General features: G+C 41.7%; 1 pseudogene; it reads right to left on the bottom strand.

Moving 5' to 3' along the window:
• Positions 1–151: 151 nt before the first annotated feature.
• Positions 152–1,429, bottom strand: LOC115935293 (basic proline-rich protein-like; annotated as a pseudogene).
• Between the last annotated feature and the right edge of the window lie 5,758 nt (positions 1,430–7,187).

Here is a 7,187-nt window from a genome sequence, read left to right as displayed (position 1 = left end):
TTCTCCTCAGACGCTCACCACCGGCTCCTGAGCCCCGCGGCTCCTCGTGGCCTTTCCACTAACCCTAACCCCAAACCCGAGATGTAGCTCAGAATCCGCGACCCAGCCGGGTCCACCACAGCCTTCAGCAGCGACACTCGCGGCCTCTGACCTCTCAGCCCGCGAAGCCGTTAGGCGCGCGCCTGCAGCTCAGCGCCCGCGCGGACTCCGGAAGCCGCTCCCAAGCCCGGGCTGCTGACAGGGGGCGGCTGCGGCTCGGGCGCAGGCGCCGCTGGCTTGCGGATTCTCCTGGGCTCGCCCGGGACGTCCCGTAGTCGCAGGCGCGCAATCCGCCCGGCCTGAGGGCCCGCCTGGCCGTGACCCCCGCCGCGCTCCTCCTCCGAAGAGAGATCGGGGCCGCTGGCAGGGGCCCTCCGCAGCCACCAGGGATGGGTCTGTGGGCCAGTTCCCGCCCCGGTGCAGCCGCCGCCGGGCAGACCGCCTGGCTTGGCCGCAGCCGCGGCATCTGGCTCCGGTTCTGCGAGGCTGGGAGCGCCAGCGAGCTTGGGAGCTGCCAGGCGGCTGCTGCGAGCAGGCAGAGGGCGCCTGGAGCTTGGGCCCTCAGGCGGCGGAGCATGGCCCGGGCGGCCTCTGGATCGCGAGTGCACCTGGCCTGAGAGCCTGCCAGGCCCTGCCCCCGCTCGGCTCCTCCTCTGCCGGAGCTCCGGACCGCTAGCCAGGGGCCCTCTGCAGCCACCGGGAATGGGGCTGAGGGCGGGTTCCCGCCCCTGTGCAGCCGCCCCAGGGCCGACTGCCTGGCTTGGCCGCAGCCACTGGTACATCTGGCTCCGGTTCTGAGATGTTGGGAGTGCGGGCGGGCTCGGGGGTTGCCTGGAGGCTGCTGCCTGCACACAGAAGGCGGCTGCAGCTTGGGTGCCCAGGCGGGCTGGAGGGGCGTGGCCTGGGCGGCCCCAGGATCGCCAGCGCGCCCAACTGAGGGTCCCCAGGACGTACCTCCCGCCCCACTCCTCCACCGCAGGGAGTTCGAGGCCGCTGGCATGGGCACTCGGCATTCACCCCGATGGGGTTGAGCGGCAGGTTCTCAGTTCTCGCCCCTGTGCAGCCGCCGCCGGGCAGAATGCCTCGCTTGGCCGCAGCCCCCGGGACACCTGGCCCTGGTTCTGCGATGCTGGGAGCGCGAGCAGGCTCGGGAGTTACCAGGCAGTTGTTGCCTGCACACAGAGGGCGACTGCAGCTTGGGCGCCCAGGCGGCGGAGCATGGTCTGGGTGGGCTCCAGAACGCGTGCGCGCCAGGCCCTGTGGGCCCCAGGCCTGTGGGCCCCCCTGGTGGTGCCACCCGCCCTGCTCTTCCTCTGCCGGAGCCTGGAGCAGCTGGAATGGCCACTCTGCAGTCACTGGGGATGGAGTTAAGTTTTCTTCTCCCATGCATGCATACAAAAAGGTAACTATTATGTGAGGTAATTAACATGTTAATTGCTTCATTTTGGTAATCATTTCAGAATGTGCATATAAACACATCACACTGTCCACCTTGAATATGTGCAATTTTTATTTCTCTATTAAACCTCAGTAAAGCTGAAAAAATTAAGAGGATCGAAAGGATAACCCCACAGTTTTATAGTAGTAGTTGGACACTTCAATACCTCATTTATGGGCAAGGACTTCATGTCTAAAACACCAAAAGCAATGGCAACAAAAGCCAAAATTGACAAATGGGATCTAATTAAACTAAAGAGCTTCTGCACAGCAAAAGAAACTACCATCAGAGTGAACAGGCAACCTACAAAATGGAAGAAAATTTTCGCAACCTACTCATCTGACAAAGGGCTAATATTCAGAATCTACAATGAACTCAAACAAATTTACAAGAAAAAAAAAACAACCCCATCAAAAAGTGGGCAAAGGACATGAACAGACACTTCTCAAAAGAAGACATTTATGCAGCCAAAAAAACACATGAAAAAATGCTCACCATCACTGGCCATCAGAGAAATGCAAATCAAAACCACAATGAGATACCATCTCACACCAGTTAGAATGGCAATCATTAAAAAGTCAGGAAACAACAGGTGCTGGAGAGGATGTGGAGAAATAGGAACACTTTTACACTGTTGGTGGGACTGTAAACTAGTTCAACCGTTGTGGAAGTCAGTGTGGCGATTCCTCAGGGATCTAGAACTAGAAATACCATTTGACCCAGCCATCCCATTACTGGGTATATACCCAAAGGACTATAAATCATGCTGCTATAAAGACACATGCACACGTATGTTTATTGCAGCACTATTCACAATAGCAAAGACTTGGAAGCAACCCAAATGTCCAACAATGATAGACTGGATTAAGAAAATGTGGCACATGTACACCATAGAATGCTATGCAGCCGTAAAAAATGATGAGTTCATGTCCTTTGTAGGGACATGGATGAAATTGGAAATCATCATTCTCAGTAAACTATTGCAAGAACAAAAAACCAAACACTGCATATTCTCACTCATAGGTGGGAATTGAACAATGAGAACACATGGACACAGGAAGGGGAACATCACACTCTGGGGACTGTTGTGGGGTGGGGGGAGGGAGGAGGGATAGCTTTAGGAGATATACCTAATGCTAAATGACGAGTTAATGGGTGCAGCACACCAGCATGACACATGTATACATATGTAACCTGCACATTGTGCACATGTACCCTAAAACTTAAAGTATAATAATAATAAAATAAATTAAAAAAATTAATGGATAGAAAAACCAAATAGAAGCTTGATGAGAAATGGAAGACCTGAACAACAGTATAAGCCATTTAGAGCTAATACACATATGCAGAACAGTCCACCCAACAACAGCAGAATATACATTCTTTTCAAGCGGATATGGAACTTTCTCTAGGATAGGCCATATCTTCGTCCACAAAATATGTCCTAATCATTTTTAAAAGCTTGAAATCATACAAAATATAATTTACAATCACAATGGAAGAAACAACAGATACATAAAAAATGAAAACTGGAAAATTCACAAATATGTGGGAATTACAGAATACACTCAAACTAACAGTGAGTGAAGGAATAAATCACAAGCAAAATTATAAAACATCTTGAGACAAATTAAAATAAAAACAAAACATACCAAAACTTATTGCATACAGTGAAAGTAGAATTCAAAGGAAAATGTATGGCTATAAACAACTACATTTAAGAAAAAATCTCAAATCAGTAACTTCACTCTATACCTACGGGCAGTAGAAAAAACAAAAAAAGACTAAATCCAAAGCTAGAAGAACGAAAGAAATAATAAAGATTAGAGCATAAATCAATAAAATAGAAGGTTGAAAAGCAGTGGAAGAAATAAACATAGCTAAAAGTTGATTCTTTGAAAGATCAAACCTTTCACTATATTTACTGAGCAAAAGATGGAAGACTCAGTATTAAAATCATAAATGAAAGTGGCACCATTACTACCAACTTTACAGAAATAAAAAAGGATTATAGGACTATACTGTGAACAACTGTATAACAACAAATTAGGTGCCCTGGATGAAATGGATGAATTGCTAGAAAGACACAAACTACCAAAATGGCTCAAGAAGAAAGAGAAAATCTGAATAGACAAGGAGATTGAATTAGTAATCAAAAGCGATTTAACAAAGAAAGATTTATGACCAAATAGCTTCATTAACTGGTGAGTCTACCTAACATTTGAAGAATTAACACCATTTCTTCCCAAACTTTTCCGACAAAATGTGTGAAGAAGGAATACTTGCTAATTCACTTTTTGATAACAGCATTATCCTGATACCAAAGCCGAGATCGCGCCATTGCACTCCAGTCTGGGCAACAAGAGCGAAACTCTGTCTCAAACAAACAAAAAAAAAATTCAGTGTAATATACTATAATAGTAAAATGAATAAGCACATGATTATTTCAGTTGATGCAGAAAAAACACTGATGAAATACAACACCCGTTTATGATAAAAATACTCAATAGGCATAGAAAGGAACTTCTGCAGTATGACACTAGGATATATAAAAAACTGACAGTTAATATCATGCTCAATGATGAAACACTGAAAGCTGTTTCCCTAACATCTAGAACAAGGCAAGGATGGTGGCTTTGCCACTTCTATTCAACATAGCACTGGCAGTTCTAGCCAGAGAAATTAGGCAAGACAAAGAAATAAAAGGCATCTAAATTAGAAATAAAAAAAGAAGTAAAATTATATCTAAACATGATCTTATATGTATGAATCTCCAAAGAAAACACAAAACCCATTAGAACTAATAAAAGAGGCAGGATGCAAGACAAACATATGCAAATTAGTTTTGTTTCTATATAGTTGTAATGAACTATCAAAACATTTTTAAAATCCCATTTATAATAGCAACCAGAAATAAGATATTTAGGCATCAATCTAACTATGGTGGTATACACAAAACTTTGCTGAAAGAAACTAAAGAGAGTTGAAATAACTGGAAAGATATTCTGTGTTCATGGATTGTAAGACAATATTGTTAATATGAGAATACCATCTATAGTAATCTATAGATTCAATGCAATACCATCAACACCCCAAAGACCTTTTTTTGCAGAAACAGAGAAACTCATTCTAAAATTCATACAAAGACTCAAATGATCTGACATAGACAAAACGATCTTGAAAAAGAACATTGGAAAACTCACATTTTCCAGATTCACAACGTGCTACAAATCTACCGTAATCAAGAGAGTGTTTTACTGGCATAAGACCAACTGACATTTAGACCAAAACTCACATTTTCCAGATTCACAACGTGCTACAAATCTACAGTAATCAAGAGAGTGTTTTACTGGCATAAGACCAACTGACATTTAGACCAAAACTCACATTTTCCAGATTCACAACGTGCTACAAATCTACCGTAATCAAGAGAGTGTCTTACTGGCATAAGACCAATTGACATTTAGACCAAAACTCACATTTTCCAGATTCACAACGTGCTACAAATCTACCGTAATCAAGAGAGTGTCTTACTGGCTTAAGACCAATTGACATTTAGACCAATAGAATAGAATTGAGATCCTAGAAATTAGTCTTCACATATATGGTCAACGACTGTTCAACAAGGGGGCCAAGACCAGTCAATGGAGGAATGAACAGTCTGTTCAACAGCTGGGTATCAGTGCACAGGAGAGAAGTTAGACCCTTGCCTTGCACTATATACAAAAATTAACTCTAAATTAACAGAAGACTTAAATATAAGGACTAAAATGTGTAACTCTTGGACGAAAACACACAGGAAACCTTTATGACCTTTGAGTCTTAAGTGTTTTTTGAAATATGACAGAAAAGCACAGATAACAAGAGAAAAAATACATAAATTAGATTTAATCAAAAACTTTCATGCATCAAAGGACACTATCAAGGAAATGAAAAGACAACCCATAGTATGTGAGAAAATATGTATCTGATAAAAGCAAAATGTGTATCTGATAACAGCTTAATATCTCAAAACTCAACAACAGAATTTCTAACATCCCAATTAAAAAATAGGCAAAGGACCTGAATAGACATTTCTCCAAAGAAGATAAACAAATGTCTAATAAGAACAAGAAAAGATGCTCAACACCATTATTCATTGATAAAATGCAAAACCAAACCAAAATGAGATGCCACTTTGCTTCCACTAGTATGGCTTTCATAACAACGACACAGAAAATAAATGTTGCTAAGGAGGTGGAGAAATTGGAGCCCTCATGAACTGGCTGCTAGGAACAGAAAATGATGCACTTGCTGTGAAAAACAATTTGGTACTTCCTCACAGAATCACACAGAGAACCAGAAATTCCACTTCTAGGTATGATACACAAAAAAGTTGACAGCAGGGTCTTGAACAGATATTTTTACACCAAAGTTAATTGCAGCATTATTCGCCATAGCCAAAAGGCAGAGACAACCCTTGTCCATCAACGAATGGATACACAAAATATAATACATAAATAATAGAATATTATTCAGCCATTAAAGGGGATGAAGTTCTGATACATGCAACATGGGTGAAACTTGGAAACATGATGCTGAGTGAAGTAAGCCAGACATGAAATGACAAATGTTGTATGATTCTGCTGATATGAAATATCTAGAACAGGCAAATCTGTGAAGACAGAATGAAGATTAGTGTTTACCAGAGACTGGGGAGAGGAAGTAATGGTGAGTTACTGTTTTAAGGGTACTTTATTTCTTTTTGTGATAGAAATGGAGATGCTGGTTGTACAACACTGGGAATGTACTTAATGCTATGAATTATGTACCTAAAATTGTTAAAATTTTAAGACAATTAAAAAATTTAAATACAGATCTGATAATTATTTCTATATCCATTGTTATTTAAAAGTTATTTGCTCAGTTGCCAAATATTAAGGTTTTTCTGAACATATTTTTGTTATTGATTTTTAATTTAGTCCTGTTTTGCTCAGAGCACAAACTGTCTATGATTTAATTTCTTTTATATTTAGTGAGAATTATTTGATGGTCCAGTACTTGATCTATCTTGATTAATGTTCCACAGACATTTGAAAAGTAGATCTGATTATCATCACCTTTACTCTGTTGATGTCTGTTTCACATTTTGAAGTTTCATTAGGTTCATCCATTTAAGATTGATAATTTTATGAGCTGGCCTTTTTGGATTATGACTTGGCACCTTTATCTTTGGCAGTACTCCTGTTTTGAAGACCACTTTGTCTAATATGAATATGGGCACACCATGTAGGGTTAGTATTTGCATGGCACATTTACATCCATACTTTTGCCTAAGTGATATAATAATTACTTTCCAAAACCACCTCCAAAGATGTTCTAAAACTATTATAATTAGGGATAGTTGCACCAGATCTTTCAAGAACTTTTAAATACCAGGGCTTAGATGACACTGATACCAGGGTACACAAAAATGCCATTAAGATACCTATTATAATTGGAATTTTCAGGGATCAGCTGATAAATGGCTTTCTAGTCCACCTTTCTCTCACGTTAGTCGAATGGGTTTGTTAAACTAACCTGTGTTCATTGCCCTGGTCATCGAGGACATAATTGAAATGGATGTACACAGCAACTTACAGAAATTGCATTGGTTTGTTGAAATGTAGAATAAGATCAATTATGGTAGGGAAGACCAAGCAAAAGTTCCGGTATTAGGCAGCACTTTTCA

This window comes from Gorilla gorilla, chromosome 2, assembly GCF_029281585.2.
Source record: "Gorilla gorilla gorilla isolate KB3781 chromosome 2, NHGRI_mGorGor1-v2.1_pri, whole genome shotgun sequence".
Classification (NCBI taxonomy): domain Eukaryota; kingdom Metazoa; phylum Chordata; class Mammalia; order Primates; family Hominidae; genus Gorilla; species Gorilla gorilla.
The sequence above is the reverse complement of the archived record's forward strand: the minus strand, read 5'-3'. Positions and strand labels throughout refer to the sequence as shown.